The 16,804-nt window shown below is 41.2% G+C and overlaps 1 protein-coding gene across 2 annotated transcripts in view; it reads left to right on the top strand.

The window, feature by feature from the left end:
• The window catches only part of C5H2orf88 (chromosome 5 C2orf88 homolog), a 68,566-nt gene that overhangs the window by 29,238 nt on the left and 22,524 nt on the right, over nucleotides 1-16,804 (top strand). Inside the window, exon 1 of one of the 2 annotated variants that reach the window (XM_068543852.1) lies at nucleotides 10,823-11,044. The exons of the other annotated variant lie outside the window; for it this stretch is intronic. The gene's annotated coding sequence lies outside the window, so the exon portion shown is untranslated. Of the gene's footprint in view, nucleotides 1-10,822; nucleotides 11,045-16,804 lie in introns of those variants that run through there. 2 annotated transcript variants of the gene reach the window in all.

Here is a 16,804-nt window from a genome sequence, read left to right as displayed (position 1 = left end):
TCAAGACTGGGCTTACTGAGTTTGTGAGAGCTGATTTACTTTCACTTTATTCCTGGTTTATTCTGGTTAGTCCTGGAGTGTACCTCTTCAGCAGTTCCAACTCCCAAACTCCGTCAGGTGAATGAAAGAGTCTCAGCCTCTAGGCTGTTGCTTACAAATTGCAAAGGCATCAAAAATACCAGGCTCATTTCTCAGCATTTCTATTCAAATCAGGATCTTGGCTCCTTGAGGCTTGGCTGCCTTGATAGTTTTTGGATACTTTCAGTCTTGATTTTTTTTTTTTTTTATGTTCTATCCAAATTTTATAGTTGTTCTCACGGGGAGAGTTGGTATAATATAAACTAGCCTGCTATAACTGGAAGTGGAAGTATCTTGTTTTTATTTGCTCAAGAAGTATTTTTAGTGCCCACTGTATACCAGGTACTATTATTCTAGGCACTGGTAGATAATGTTTAAGTACTATTAAAAGTTACTCTTTTCATGGATCTCATGTTCTAGAGAAGGCAGATAAAAACAAATAAGGTAATTTCAAGTAGCGATAAAGACTATGAAGGAAATAAACAGTGTGATGTATAAGAGAGTAGCTGGTTATAGAGAGAAGGCTGCCTTAAGATAGACTAGTCAAGAAAGTCTTCTCCAAAGAGGTGACATTTGAACTGAGACATGAAAGATGTGAAGGAGACAGCCAAGTGAAAAAGTAGGAAGAACAGAGGAAATGGAAGGTATGAAGGCCCTGAGGTGGAGAAAGAGACAAGTGTGGCTAGGACTTAGTGAGAGAGGGAACCAGTTGTATGGATAAGATTGAGGAGGAGATAGTCCAGGTAACAGGTAGTGAACTATATATAATGGGAGGAGGGGAAATACAAGTAGGAGAGCTGAAAATGACTCCTAAGTTTGATTTTAGCCACTAGTTACCATTTATTGAGTTGGAAAAGACCAGAGGAGGACCATATTTGGAGAACGGGTATCAAGAGTTCTGTTTTTGACATGTTAAATTTGAGGTGCCTGTTAGGCATCCAAAGCAGGACATGTAAATTTGGGAGTTACTGGCATAAGGCTGATATTAAAGCAATGCAAATAGATAAGCTCCCTTGAAGAAATATTGCAGAGAAAGAAGAGAAGAGAATCTACAGCAGGCCCTGAGGGACAACAATATTTAGAGATTAATCAGAAGAGTAGGAGCAGCTAGAGACACAGGAAGGAAACCAGCATTACATAAGCTAAAAGTGTTTCAGGAAGAAGGGACTGGTCAGCTCTTATGAATGCACTAAAAATTAAGATACAGACTAAGAAATGTCCATTGATTTTGATGATACAGAAAACATTGGTGACTTTGACAGGAACAGGCATCTTAGAGTGGTGGGGGTAGAAGCTAGACTGGAGTATGGTGAAGAGCAAATGGGGACCTCCAGTTCTAGCAAAATGAGGACTGAACACCACTCATTACTCTCTAAACATGCAGACATGCTAAATTCAAATAACAAATTTAAATGTATAGTGGCCTCACAAAAAAGTAACAGAAATTCCCAGGTACCTCCCAAAAAAGAAGAAACTGAAAGCTAGAGTCGTATGCATAGAAGCTGACATCAAGAGGGGGGTGGGTATAAGTGCAGCAAGAAGGGCAGGGTTCATCACACCCAGAAATAGACCCTAAAGCCTAGCAGCTTAGGTTGTAATTCACTCACAGTGATAGGAGGGGTGTTCTTGGCCTTATGCATGGGAGGAAATGGGAGCTGAGATCCATGCCTAAAACTAGGATGATGCAATTGTCGTACAGATACTCTATGGTACTTTACCCTAGGTAGAGTCACTCTTTTCCTGTCTCTTTATTTAAATTAGACTTGTAGAGTCAATCTCAGTTCTTAGATCAGGCTGGTTAGGAATCTGGGATGTTGACTGAAAACTATGTGTGTTGAACTTCCTTGTACATAAAGACTGGGTAATCCTAGATCTGATAAAGTAGAAATGTCCCAGTAACTGAACTCTTTCTGGAACTGAGCTAAGCATTCTCCTGGGAAAGAATTTTAATTTAAATATCTGATGGCCCCCCAGTAACTGTATTTAATTGGAAGCTAATCCCTTAAATCGAGATGGTCAGTTTAGCTCAATAGCAGGTAGTACATTAGGAGGACCTCTCGGAAGCCAATGAAATGGTTTAAAGCACCTATCTCCTTTGGTTTAGGTCATAGATTATCCATAAATTGCCTCTTGCACCAATAATTCTAATTCTCTATTACAACATGCAAATAAAATTTTTTTAAAAAGGTAAACAGTGAAACTCTCTACTGTCTAAAATATTTTACTGAAAGTCAATCAAGGCCTGAAAATGAAGCTAAAAGAGGTGGTAAAACTGTACTAGTAGCTAATTCCTAAACAAGGACCCCTTAACATGATCATGGTTTCTTAGCGTTATCCCAAAACTATTCTATTTAACTTTTCTTTTCAAAATGAAAATTGTTTTATTGGATTTTCTCTGATTCCAAATGTAATCAATGTTCATTGTAAAAAAGTTTAAAGTTCTAAAAACAAAAGCCCTTCTCTTCTTAAATTCCCAGTTCTTTCAGACTCAGCTAAAAACTTTGTCTTATTTTTACTGAGCAAACTGAGTGATTCAGTTTTTCCTCAATTCCACTCTATAAATATATAATTGGTGGATACTTTTTTTTTTTTTTTTTTTTGCTCAAGCAAATTTCCTATTACTGGAAATACTTAAACTCAATGTACAGTGATTCCATTAAGCTTTAAGAGTTTCAGATCTTGGTAGTTGGTGGCAAGAATAACCACAGATAGACTAAGTTTATGAAGGGAAAAATAAGTCTTTGGGAAAAACAAAACATCTTTTATGAATGCTTTTTCATTCTCTCAGGCATTATGGTAAGTGCAACGTGATTGGCTTGTGCTACTAATCTCTACTTACTTGCTCAGAGTTGCCACATTAATCCTAAATCTATTCTATTCAAGGACAATTTTTATTATATCACTTCACAATTTAAGAACTTTCAGTGGCCGGCTGTTATTTGTCTAAACAAATCACCCTAGCTTGACATCAGTGGGCCCCATGCCTTACTAGCTATTTCTCAAAGATTCATTTTCTTCCCATTCATATGTGTTCCAGGCTCATTGCCACCCCTGTGGATATAGCATCAACTAAACACCCATCCTCTTCTTTCAACAATTAAAATTCTATGCTTGTCTCATGACCCTAGTCAAAACTCACCCACTTTTCACTGACCTCTTATGATTTACATTTTACAGTATATTCTGTCCTCTATCCACTAGTATGTATTTACCGGTTGGTTTGATTATAGCTATTCTTTAGTTATTTCATGACTATCTTATCTCTACAGCTGACTTTATGTAGGTATTGCATGTGTGATATGAAACATAGAGTCCATGGAATAGATCCTTGCTCAGAAATATAGAGGCCATGGAAAATATAATTGTTCAGAATGCATCCTCTATCAACATATTCAAGCCAGATATTCCATGACCAAAAGTTCATCAGTTTTGGTAACAACCCATCTTCTTTCCAAATCTCAATACCTTAGTAATAGATACTACCCATCAGAGTTGAGGGATTAAGAGTTGGATAGGAGAACTGCTGTGTGGAACTATGGCCAGATTTAACAGGCCATTATGTGGACAACTGAGACATTGGAAAGCAATATAGAATAATAGAAGGAATACTGGCTTTGGACTTAGGCCTGGGTTCAAATTCAAGTTCTACCACATATTAACAGTTACCTTATCTTTTTTTTTTTTTTTAATTTATTTATTATTTTTGGCTGTGTTGGGTCTTCGTTGCTGGGCGTGGGCTTTCTCTAGTTGTGGCGAGTGGGGGCTACTCTCCATTGCGGTGCACGGGCTTCTCATTGCGGTGGCTTCTCTTGTTGTAGAGCACGGGCTCTAGGCACGCGGGCTTCAGTAGTTGTGGCACATGGGCTCAGTAGTTGTGGCTCGCGGGCTCTAGAGCGCAGGCTCAGTAGTTGTGGCGCATGGGCTTAGTTGCTCCGCGGCATGTGGGATCTTCCCGGACCAGGGCTCGAACCCGTGTCCCCTGCATTGGCAGGCAGATTCTTAACCACCGTGCCACCACGGAAGCCCCAGTTACCTTATCTTATTGTGAGGATTAAATGAGATAGCATGTGGATGGCTACTGTGGGTCCCAGTGCATAGTAGGTGCTCAATAAATAGTAATTATCATTATTATCTCCAAGTTATAGTAGGTCTGCACTCCAACAAATGAGGTTAGCTGTTAAGTGAAGTATCACAAGCCATAAAATATCCCTTTGTAGATAGACAGTTTCTTATTTTGAATTAGCTGGAATTCTTTGAGTACCAATTTATACAGCATTTGGTGGTTGATTTGCTTTTAAGGAAGAATCTCTAAAAGATGCTAAACTGCATCCTTAGCCAGGGACACAGCAGGGTTCTGTCTCTCTGTCCCTGTAGACGGCACAAACAGTAAGACATCAAAATAATGGCTCTAGTGCTGGATTGGATGAAGTCCAAAGGCCAAGTTCACATGTATTCATACTGCAGAACAACTCCTAAGATTATAGAATCTTGGCTTTGGAGGGATTTTCTTAGAGGATATGGAATTTTGCTATTTTTGTTAGAAATATCCATTATAACATTCCACATAGATCATGTAACTTCTGGTTTAAGGGGAAGCTCACTATTTCGCTAAGCAGTCCGTTCTGTTGTAAGCTGTAACCAATAGACAGTCCTTTCTTAATCAAATCCAAATATGCCTGCCATGACTTCTTCCTAGTGGTTCTAGTAATGTCCAGCAGAGCAATGTAGATTAAGTATAGCCCCTCATCCATTTGAATACCCCTTAGATATCTATTCTAATTCCCCTACCTTCTCCAGAATAAACATCCTACTGTCTTTATGTAGCTATGCCTGTTTTCAAGGTATATTTATCAAATATTTGACTTTAATTTTAAAATTATCAGCTAATAAACAAATATGTGAAAATCCAGAATTCCAGGGGAAACTGAATTATTTTAATCAAATTTGGACAGATTGGTTTTTTGTTGTTGTTGTTTTTTGTTTGTTTGTTTGTTTTAAAGATTTATTTATTTTTGGCTGCGTCAGGTCTTAGTTGCGGCATGCAGGATCTTTCATTGCGGCACCTGGGCTCTTTGTTGTGGTGCACGGGCTTCTCTCTAGTTGTGGCGTGTGGGTTTTCTCTTCTCTAGTTGTGGCGGCATGCTCCAGGGCACGTGGGCTCTGTAGTTGTGGCACGTGGGTTCCAGAGCACATGGGCTCTGCAGTTTGTGGCACACGGGCTCTAGTTGAGGCATGTGAGTTCAGTAGTTGTGGCCCGCGGGCTTAGTTGTCCCGCGGCATGTGGGATCTTAGTTCCCTGACCAGGGATCGAACCCACATCCCCTGCATTGTAAGGCGGATTCTTTACCACTGCACCACGAGGGAAGTCCCCAACAGATTGTTTTTAACAAACCAGGGTATTGAGACAATAGAAGCTGATTCATATTGAAAGGCACATATGCCCTAAGTAAAAAAACAAAACATGCACTACAGTATGACATTTGAAATAATAGATTTTGGAGCAATGATTACTGCAGTATTTATCGGATTTTTAACAATGTCTTATATCTACACTTTCAAGAGAAGTTGGCCCTATCTTAATGTTAGAAATGGTTATCAAAATAACGGTAGGTAAAGAAGACTTACAGAAGCTTGGATTCATGGGTCTAAGCAGTAATGTTTTCTCTGTTTGAAATGGGATGAAATTATAGAAAGCACCAAAGCAGAGAAATAACATTCAATTCAACAAGATTTAATGCCTTCCATATGCCAGGTGCTAGAAATAAGTAGCACATAAAATACATAAAGTACATGGTTCCTGTCCTCATGATAGTCAGAATCTAGAGGGGAAAACAAATATAGATAACCATAAAAACAACAACAATAAAAAAAAATAAGGTGCTCATTTATTTCCAGCACATTTCTACCTCTTTGGGGACTGTTAAATCTACTTTTACAAGAGATGTATAGAGAATGTTGATGGTGATTTAAAGACTCCAAAATGCATTTAATTAAGTTTAGTGTAAAGATCTTCAGACAGATCTTGTATAGGTTACTCTGAAGCTTATTTACTGACAAATGCACATCAGTAAACTTGAAGGCCAAAACTCGGAACGCAGAAAAACCTTAAGGAAAAACAAGACAAGTGAGAAAAAGAAATAGACTTATGGCATGGTTGTCAACCTAAATAGTTGTTAATATAATGAACAGAATTGGATTATACAATACAAGGTAGGGAAATATCGTTCTGTAATACTCTAATGCTCGGCATTGTTAAACTCTTATTTGGAATGTTCCCTTAATTTGGGTTGCCAGACATATAATTGCATTTGGAGAACCAGATTAGGTCTAGAAAAGCCTAGCAAATGTGAGTAAAGGAAATCTTAAGAGAAAAAGTTAAATACACTTCTTTCCCTCAAGGAAAGAGAAGGTGCAAGGGGGTGATTTGACTGTCTTCCATACGAGGAAGATAATGTTAATCATTTCTCATTTCAGTGACGTAACGAGTAAGGTTAGAATGGCCTATAGTACAGCTGTGAACGTTTATTTTGGGCATATGAACTTTCAAACATATCATGATATATATTAAAATATCAAAATAGGAAACTCTCATAGGTTTACATTTTTACCTGTTTGGCTGGTCGGGTAATCTGATGATTTGTTCCTTGAGTCTGGGCAAATGTTAAACAAACAGAGGTCTTTCACAACAGTGTGATTAAGGTTTACAGCAAGATTGTGAAGGCTGCTCTGGCATAGAAACAACTGTGAGTAGTACAGAGGGTGCAGGAAAAGGTCCAGGATGACACCATTTTCGTATCTACAGCTAGTTCTTCATCAAGAAACATGTTGATATATCTTGGGCTACAGAAAGTGTTAAAGAATCAATATGCCATTTCTGCTGCTGAATTTTTAAAGCTTTGCATCCTAAAACCCTAGTCTAGGGTGTGACATGAAAACGTGTTTGTCACCTACTCAGAGGAGATATCTGGGTCTCTCGGCGTAATCTAGATAAAGTCTTAGCACATACAAGATAAGTTCACTGTTTTGGAGAAACCATTTTAGCCTGAACATATAAAAAATAGCACATAAAACCTGGATCAGTGAAAACTATATGTAGGAAATAGCTCTCCTTCCCAGTAAACACTAAAAGTGTTTTGTTTTGTTTTTTTTTCCTATAGTAGACAGGAGAGAAATATTGAGCTGGATTGCCAAATAGTAAAGTTGCAATTAGTAGAATTAAATCAAACCACCCCATACGCTTCCCCTTGGAAAGAAATCCCATTTCCACTCACAACCACCTAAAACTGTCACTAATAGTAGTAGACCACTGTATGAGAAAAAAGGAGGTAGAATTTCAAATTTTTTATGTGGAAAACAAAATTATTAATTTCTTTATCGTAACAGAGCTTTATCATTATGAAAGTCAAAATGTTAAAATGAGTTTTCTCATAGAGCATACCCATGTGCTATTCTATCAGGGTTCATGCCCCATAATGGTATATCATAATGATATATTTTTTCTATCTCCTCAGTCGTTTTTCTATTCTTTATAAATTTTTTCTGTGACTTTCATAACTCTCTTACATACATGCATGCTCTTGCCTCTGTGTGAACACTCCCAGATTCTTCCATCCACCTATCCTGTCCTCATCACTTCACTATCAGAAAACAGATGGCATTTGACTGATATGCTAGGAAGAGCCCTAGTGGCAGAGAGGTGAGTCCCAGGGCCCAGATCCCTTCTGACGGAGTCTCATCATTTCACTACTTACAGTTCTTTTCAAGAGGAGGTTCCCTCCACCTGGCTGGCATGCCCTCCATGCTTCTCCCAGAGGTGTATGCTTTGACTGGTCCTCCTGAAGGAGAAATGGAAGTTTGAGGTTCTCAGTGTTTAAGTAGAAAAACCAGTGGAGGGGGTCAGCTACCTACCTCTCTCTGACCTGTCTGGAGTGGAAGTGGAAGTTTTAGGGCACTGGGAGTGGAAATGGGATTTCTTTAGGAGGGAAAGTGTATGGGGCAGGGGACGCCTGGATTTAATCCTATTGATTGCAAGTTTACTGTTGGCATGCAGTCCTCAATCCAGCTCAATATACCTCTTCCCTGTCAACAGCATGGGCTGTGGTGTCAGATCACTTGTGTTCAAATTCTAGTATTTTCTCATCTCTGTTTTTATTACTTTTATTTTCCATGCTCTTCTGGTAGAAAGAAAATACATTAAACACTGCTACCGCGCAGGCACCCTCACCTTAACCATGTTCGAGTTAGGCCCTCTTCAGGGTCCTTCCTCCTCTCTCTCACTTTGCTCTCCAGCTTTTTAAAAGCTGTATTCCGCACACTTTCAAAACCCTACAGTCGGTCTCTGCCACCATCGGCTTGAGGAGCTCTGTGTACCCACCTCCTCCGCTCTTGCTGCAGCCAGGGTGAGAGGGTAATAGGAGGGCAGAAATGATGGGGCCCTGACTCCCAGCTCCTGGCTGGGTGCCTGAGAGGAAAGCCAGGATTTTTGGGCTCCGGCAGCAGAGGGCGCCACGTCTCCCCGCGGCATCTTCCCTCGGGGCTTAACAGGCGGTACCATCTTGACCGGAAGCACGGCCTAGAGTCCTGAGGAGAGGCCAAGGCCCCGGTCACCTTTTGATGTCCTAAGGCTGGAAGCAGGCCGTCTCTCGGAGGAGCTTGGAGAAGCATCTTCTGTGGCCAAGTTCATCCGAAGTGCCTGGTAAACCCACCCGGCCGCCCAGGAGCCCCAGCGAAGCCTTGCCTTTCGCGGCGCAGCCTGTGAGCACCGCCCCAGACCCGGGGTCCTAGTGAGGGACCGGCCCGGGAAGACCCGCAGAGAGAGGAGACGGCTGCTCCTGAGTTTTTCTCCGTCTTGGCCAGACCCGGGATGGTGGAGGGTGGGCCTGGCCTCAGTCTGGCCGACGCGGGGAACTAATACTTGGTAAAGATGATACAGCGTATCTCTGAACTGTGTGAGACACAGGAATGTACGTGTTCACAAGTTCTTTCTTTTCTGGTGGACGCCAGAGACTCGTTCTTCGCCCTTTACTGCTCTGGTAACTGGGAAGTAAAAGTACAAATTTTTAAGTTTCTCTTTTCTCACCTTGAGCTCATCATAGACTGACACTGATGTCTCAGTGTGGAACCCAGAGGTCTCTTATGGACCACTGCAGTACTAGGTTGGTAAAAGCTTAAAGTGCGAAGGGAGAGGGAAAGCAGTGATGCCTTCAGTGAAGAATTAGGCCTAACGGTGGAACCTTGCATTTGATCATAATTATTTAGCATGATATGCCTGAAATATATAGAACTAAATACTTGTTTATCTTAGTATAGTCAACTGGAGTACATTAGAAATTGATACTGATCAGACAAAACAGTTCATATAAGTATATTCACATTCTATGATTGTCAGAATATGCCTACTCCAATCCATTAATATTATCATGAAGCAAAATGACATTTCTGAGCTACTGTCTGTACATAAAAGTTGCCTTAGTTAATTTAAGCATAGTAATAAATAGGAATGTTTGGTTCATTTAAAGTCTAAAAATATCTGAACTAGATTTTGTATAATTTATGCTTCTCAATCCCTCTGCAATCTAGGCATATTCTTTACTATGTTATACCTTTAGAGAGCTAACCCTCATGTTAGTCTACAGACTGTGAGCTGTGTAGGTTCCAGTCTGTCTTTTTCGCATTTAGTGTTGCCACTGGACTCTGGGCTTCAGTGTCCTCACTTGTAATGTAAAGGAGTCAGCTGAAGTTATCACCAAGGTCTCTTCAAGCGTGAACTTTGCATGACTAATCCATAGAACACAACTAAAATAATGGTTCTTTTGTAGTTCTCTTGGGGCTTTTACTATTGCTAGGAATCATGCTGGAAAGATACAGGCATCACATGGAATGCAAAAGGAGACGCAACTGAATAATGGCCATGTTTTGAGATAGAGACTTCAGTGCCAAAAAAAAGCGAGAAAAGGATGTTTTGTTAGTGGTGTTTTAAGGAGAAACATGCTTGGAAAATGTCCTTCAGTATTTCTGGATAGAGAAGTACCAAATGAATGTGTCCTTTTAAAATTACATCAAGCGCTTTTGCTCTGCATACTCAAGGTGCAAGCTAGTTAGGAAGGGCAGAGCCCCTGACCTACGCCTGAACCGCGTGGAGTTTGAGGTCAAAGCGGGTTTGGCTGCTAAGACTGGACCCGGGCGCCGGAACGCCTAGATGGGAAGGCCTCGGTGAGGCTGCCGCGAGTTCACCTGCACATGGGCTCCGCGCGGGGGCCACGAGCACCGGTTCTCCCCAGGGCAGGCCCCCGCCCAGACACCAGCCCCTCCTCTCACCTGGGCAGAGCCCAGGACGGTTAGCAGCCCAGGGGGCTCCGTCAGGGGCCAGGGAAGTGAAGTGACTTGCTCGCTTATGTTTCCTTCGAAATTCGGGGGTCTAATTCCTGCCGGGCTGGGGAGTGACCGCATTCTGGGTAGTATATTTAGGGTGGGTGTGAGGGCGGTGGCCGGACCCAGCAGCTTCACGGGCCAGCTCCGCCCCTGCCCGGGACCGGCGCTTGCGGACGTGACCGTGGCTGCCCCCGCCGCCCGTTACTCGAGTGCGGCCCGCGGAGGGCGCGCCCTGGAGCCGAGCGCCCTCGACCGCCACCTGCGGCGCCGGTCGGCCGGGTGCGGGGCGCGAACCCGCCAGGAGCGCGCGGCGGGCGTGGCGACGGGAGGAGGAGCCCGGAGCGCGGCCGAAGGACACCCCGTCCTCCAAATGCTGCCACTTGACTGAGCCGGCCGCTGGCGAGAAGGCGGCGCCGCTGCCCTTGCAGCGGGACCGCACTCCGCTTTGGCCCGGGCCTCAGCTCGCCGCCCGCCCAGACGCCGACCCGCCGCGGGGCAGCGCCGGCTCGGGAGCTGCAGGAGCGCCGGATGCCTGCTCGGTCCCCGCCGCCGTCCAGACGCCCGAGGGGCGCGCAGCTGCCCGCTGACGTGTCGAGTAAGTGAACACCTGGGAGGTGGGCGACCCGTGTGTGTCCGTAGGTCTCTGCTCGTCAGTTTTGCCTTTTTTGATTTTCAGTGGCAGAAACCTGAGTTACAGGAGGCTTTGATTAAACCATACCTTTCTCGGCCAGCTGCCTCGGCTACAGCCTCGTGCCTCCGGCTCCTAATTAAAGAACTTAGCCCCCGCTCCTTCCACCTTGTTCTGAGCCCTCAAATTCAAGGTTTTGCTTTATGAGTTGCAGTTTCATCTTCCACTCGATCCTTCCTGCCTGAAGAGTAAAGATTTTCAGGTAAAAGATTTGCCTATGAACACTTAATTTGTATGCCAAGCTGTCAAGCTTGTGCTCTGAAAGGCATGTCAGGAGCAAAGTGTGAGCTCCTTTTTTGAGCGTTGGGAGCCTGAATCTCGAGGTGAATTATGATGCACATGGGAAATAAAGCAGAGTTGACGGTAAGATCCTTCAGCTGTTAGCGAAGGGATCTGAGAAGCAGAGCAGAACAATCGGAGTTTGTTTCTCTTATGTTTCCCGTCTGCCCCCTCCCCATCCTTTATGGAAATAGGTTAGCAAAAATTATAAACTAGTAAACGTTCTCATCAAAGACCCCATCGTTTTAGGATCTGGTATTTATGGTATTTATCTTAGGGAACATTTTAGTTAAGAATTCAGAGGAATAAGGAGTCTACTTTGATTATGACAAAGTATAAATCACATCAAGATCAACAGTTGAATATACCTTTAATTTTTGGACGAGGCTGTTTTCAAGTATCTGATACAGGTACCATGTATATAGATGGGAAATAACATTAACATTTAGGTATTCTGCCTGATGTCTTCAGCAGAATGGTCTGTTAAAACAGTAACTTCAGTTTTTAACTTCTTTGTTTTGCCATCAAACGAAAATTACTTACGAGGCCCACAGTCTTATAACAAAAGGGTACTTTAAAATCACAGACCAACCTCCAATCCATTTTAACATTCCCTCTGTTGCACTCCCGACAGACCAGCCACACTTTGAGGGAGCACTTCAGTGACAGGGAGCTCACTGCATTGTGAGGTATCCCTCCTTTCTGTTATTGTTAGCAAGGCCTTGTTTACACTGAACTGACAACTGCTTCCTTGGACCTGTTTCTCATTAATCCTACTTTTGCCAGTAGCCCTCCAACTTGTGAAATTATGTGTAGAACTTTTCAGCAGAGAAGATCTAAAACTTTCATCCATCTGAAAGAGTCTATGACCAAAAAACTGTTAAGAAATGAAAAGTCTAGGTGGTACAGAGTAAGACTTCCGTTTCCTTTACTTGACAGCCTTTCAGATCCCTGAGCTTTGGCTTCCTCATCTGTAAAATGGGAATAATAATATACTCTATCTACCTGTAGGGTTGTTGTGAGAATCAAATGAGATAATGTTCATAATACTTAGCATAATTGCCCAGAAGTCAGTAAATGTTAGTTATCTTCACCAAGTAATATTCACTTTAATGTGTCCTTCCTTACCTAAGACCTTTCTCTGTGCTAAAGATCCTTAGCCCAAAATTGAATGCATTAATTCAGACTAGTCTGAACAGTGCAGAGTGCAGTGAGTTCCTATCTTCACACTAAATCATGTAATTTTTTTTTTGATGTTCTTACTTTTTTTTTGGTTTAATTAATTTATTTTAACATCTTTATTGGAGTATAATTGCTGTACAATGTTGTGTTAGTTTCTGCTTTATAACAAAGTGAATCAGCTATATGTATACATATATCCCCATATCCCCTCCCTCTTGCGTCTCCCTCCCACCCTCCCTATCCCACCCCTCTAGGTGGTCACAAAGCACAGAGCTGATCTCCCTGTGCTACGTGGCTGCTTCCCACTAGCTATCGAAAATCATCTAATTTTTAATTGGCTTTTGTAGTAAATACACCAAAGTTGACTAAAAAACTCACCACCACCACCCCACACACACTTTGCTGTCAAGGCAGGCTTTATTCATTCTTTAATTATGCAGTTAAAAATTTCTTGAATATGAACATTTTTTTCCTTGTCTTCTATTACTTTAAGCCTCTCTCCAGTTTGCAGTTTGTTAGATGTGTTTTAACCTTGATTGTGGCATTCATCATGTTAACTCTGCCTACTGATTTTGTGTCACCTGCACATGTGGTGAGTTTGTTCACCAGACATTCGAGTCATTGATAATACATGGGACAGGTCTTTTTGCCATGATGGCACATCTAGAAGCCCGTGGCACATAGAAAGTCCTGGACTTTTGGAGCCTGACTACTAGCTTTGTGACCTTGAGAAACTTCTTTTCCATATCAATAAAATGAGGTTAGGAACGTCTGCCTTTCAGGTAATTGTTAGAGTTCAAAGTAATGTACTGCAAGTGCCAAGTACAGTACTGGTTGGGAATCTATTTGGCCCTCAGTAGATATTGCTGAGACAAATTAATTAATCAGCTGAACTCAGCTAGCACTGTCCTTCAGATTAAACTATTCTAGCCCATAGGTCAGTCTTCTTCATAAGGACATTATGGGAATAATGTTAATCAAATGCTTTGCTTAAATTAAAGATCTCGAATATTCTCTGGTCTACCACAAAAGTAAATGATGTTAGTTTAAAAATTACTGATTCTTAGTAAACTCCTAGTGCCTTGAAATCCCCAGTATTTTTCCCCCTAAATATTCCCCGTTTTCTGATTAAATCTTGAATTTTGCCAGACATTGGTATCAAATTAACTGGTTTGTAATGCCTAGGAATTCTGTTTTTTTCCCTCAGTTTTGAATTTTTAAAAAATTAGGGGGAAAAAGTGTATTTGAGTCTCTAGCCTCTTGAGACTTCCCTCCTTCTCCATGTTTTTCTGAGGTTGTCAGAATATTTCTGTGCTTACATCTGCCGATTCTCCCTGGAATATAATTCACCAGATTTTGAAGACGTGAATTCTTTTAAAGTGACTTCTTCTGCTTGTACCTTGGTTCTCTCTTAATGAGGTTTCTTCTGTCCTTTCCAGCTTAAAGATCATTTGCTTTTAAGAAAGCAAAACAGTTGCTGAGCAGTTCTGTTTTCTTTCTCTAATTAATTAATATACCATCTGCCTTGGATTTGGAATTTTATTTTTTAACTGGAGCCTGTTTTCCATAGTAAGAGTGATATGAACAGAATGGCATTCTAATGTTGAAAGTTTGGGGAGTAGTAAATAACTAGTCAGTATCTGATATAGGAAGAGTCTGTACTTTAAGAATTAATTTATTCCTTATAAATTAAGAGTTGTGAAATAAAGGATGTTTCACAAGGGGCTGAAGATAACATAAATTAGTGAAGCTGTATGGGTGCCAGACACAAGGGAGTGTACAGAGTCCTGTGAACTGGAGAGTGAATGCCCAGCTTAGAACTATTCTAATTCAGAGCAGTTGGAACATTACACTGGCCAAATGAAACACTGGCCCTAACACTACTGGGAGTTTGTGGCTTTTGCTTGTTGTAAGTGCCCTGAAAGAGGTAGAACTACGTATAGTTCACTGTTTTATCCCCAGCATCTAACACACTTTGAAGCACATGGATATTTGATAAATAGACAGACTTTAATTAGCATTCATTAAGTGCCTCTATGTGGAGAACTGTTCTGTGCAAAATAGCAAAAGGAGAAATGGCTACTGCCCTTGAGGAATCTTTAATCTCATTTGGGGGGGCAGCACTTATAAATTAAATAGGCTGGACAGGAATTCAAGAAGAATTCTGGATAAAGGTTTGAGGAATTCCAGAAAGTCTGCCTGAAGGAGACGGGGATTCCCCTAGCCTTGAAGATGGCACAGATTTGGTTTACGCAGGGAAGAGGGGAAAGGGTGCCGGGTGGAGATATGGGGCAGGTGGTGTTTTTCAACCTAAGGGAAGGCCAGAAGGAGAAAATGAGCATGGGTGTGTGTGGTAAGGATAATAGCTTGAGGGGGGAGGAAGTTTCCTTGGATTAGTGAGAAATTATATCCAATAGGTAAAAAGGCTTTTTTAAAAAAAATCTGGGGGGCGGTTTCTTATTTACTTTTTTTTTATTTTTTAATTTTTTAAAATTTTTATTGGAGTATAGTTGCTTTACAATGTTGTGTTTCTACTGTACAGCAAAGTGAATCAGCAATATGTATATATATATCTCTCTTTTTTGTTTAAATTAAATGTACCTCTGCCCCACCTTACCTCCACTCCCCACCCTGAAATATTATACCATCAGCTACAGAGAGTAGGAACTCTATAATGACTCCTTAGGAGTGTGGTATATGTATCATGAAAAAATTATCAAAATTTAAATAGCAAAACTTTCAAAATTCTTGGTCCTTTGACCCAGAGTCCAAGTGGGTTTGGATACCATGTTTTTCCATGTCTCCATTATAAGACTAATTGTTCTTTTAAGCATTCAAAATTACGTGTACTACTGCCTGGAATTTAATTTGGTGCATAGCACTTAACACTTTTAATATTTATGCCTCCTACTTGTTCTAAAATATTTGATGTGGTTCCACTACATAACGTAAAGACTAACTAATCTTGAATATGTAGAGAAGGAAAAAAATCATCTTCCTCTCCTCTCTTAGGGTCATTGGCTGGGCCTGAAAATCAAATTGATAATAGATCAACAGGAGAAAAAAATTAATTACCTAGGTATGCATGGGAGTTCACAAAGAAATGTGATTCAAGGAAATGGTTAGAATTGCGGACTTCTGTATCATCTTAACAAAGGGTGATACAGTGTGGAAAGGGGCTAGACTAAGGAAAGGCGGTTGGGCTTCTGGCATGACAGTGAGTTCTGAGAGGGTGGCTAGGAAATGTATGATAAATAAGGGTTGTTTGTTTTGCAGATAAGAATTGTCTCCAGAGTGGTTCTCTTCTTGGTATAGGAGACGGAGACACATTTACAAAGGGAAATTTATGCCCTGCTTTTGGACAAAAAAGGTGGAGGGCAGAGAGCTAATTGCCTTTGGCTCACAACAAGCTTTATGCATTGTCGTGACAAACTCTGATCCCTCTCAAATTCCTTAATGACGATTGAGATTAAATAAAATTTAGTGGCTCAGAAAAATGTCAGTTAAGATTGTTTGATCAATTAAAATGACCAAGATTTAGGTATTTGGGACCAACCTCGAGTTAGAAACTACTTATTAAAGTTCAGGCTTCAAGTGAGGCAAAGTGTCTACCCTCCGTGAATTCATGGGCTTGTGAGAGAGACTGACAGATACATCATCCATTCCAGTGGAATGGGATATGCATTCATACTGAAATGTAATTCCACAAGGATCTACATTTTTTAGGATTGTTTTGGAGTATATGGCTTCCACCTTTAAGGGAATTTTTGAGATTGGGGTGTCTGATGTGTTTCTTGTGGGTGGACTTTTGTGGAGGGGATTGGAAGAACTGTTCAGAACCAGGGAGTGTGAATTACCCAAAATAATCTACTCAAATGTCATCTTTTCCTTCCTTTTCACAGTGTTTTCTTCCTTCCTCTTACCTCATTATCAGTTTAGTAATAATAGTAGCAGAATAGCTGCTGCATTTCTATGGTGCTTTATGTTTTTCCTTTATCACTATTCACGAGGAATTTGGGGCAGGCATTATTACCCTCAGTTTAGAGATGAGGAAGCAGAGTCTCAAAGAAGCAAAGAAAAACTCCTGTGGTCACATAGCTAATTAAATTCCTCTACCCTTTTTTAGACAAAAGTTATGTGAAGAACTCTGGGTAGAATCTGTTGGTTTTTCTGACTTTTCTGAGCTCGAAATGACACAAGTTTGCT

The sequence above is a fragment of the Eschrichtius robustus genome, chromosome 5 (assembly GCF_028021215.1).
Source record: "Eschrichtius robustus isolate mEscRob2 chromosome 5, mEscRob2.pri, whole genome shotgun sequence".
NCBI classification, from domain to species: domain Eukaryota; kingdom Metazoa; phylum Chordata; class Mammalia; order Artiodactyla; family Eschrichtiidae; genus Eschrichtius; species Eschrichtius robustus.
This window is presented reverse-complemented; position numbering and strand designations above follow the sequence as displayed.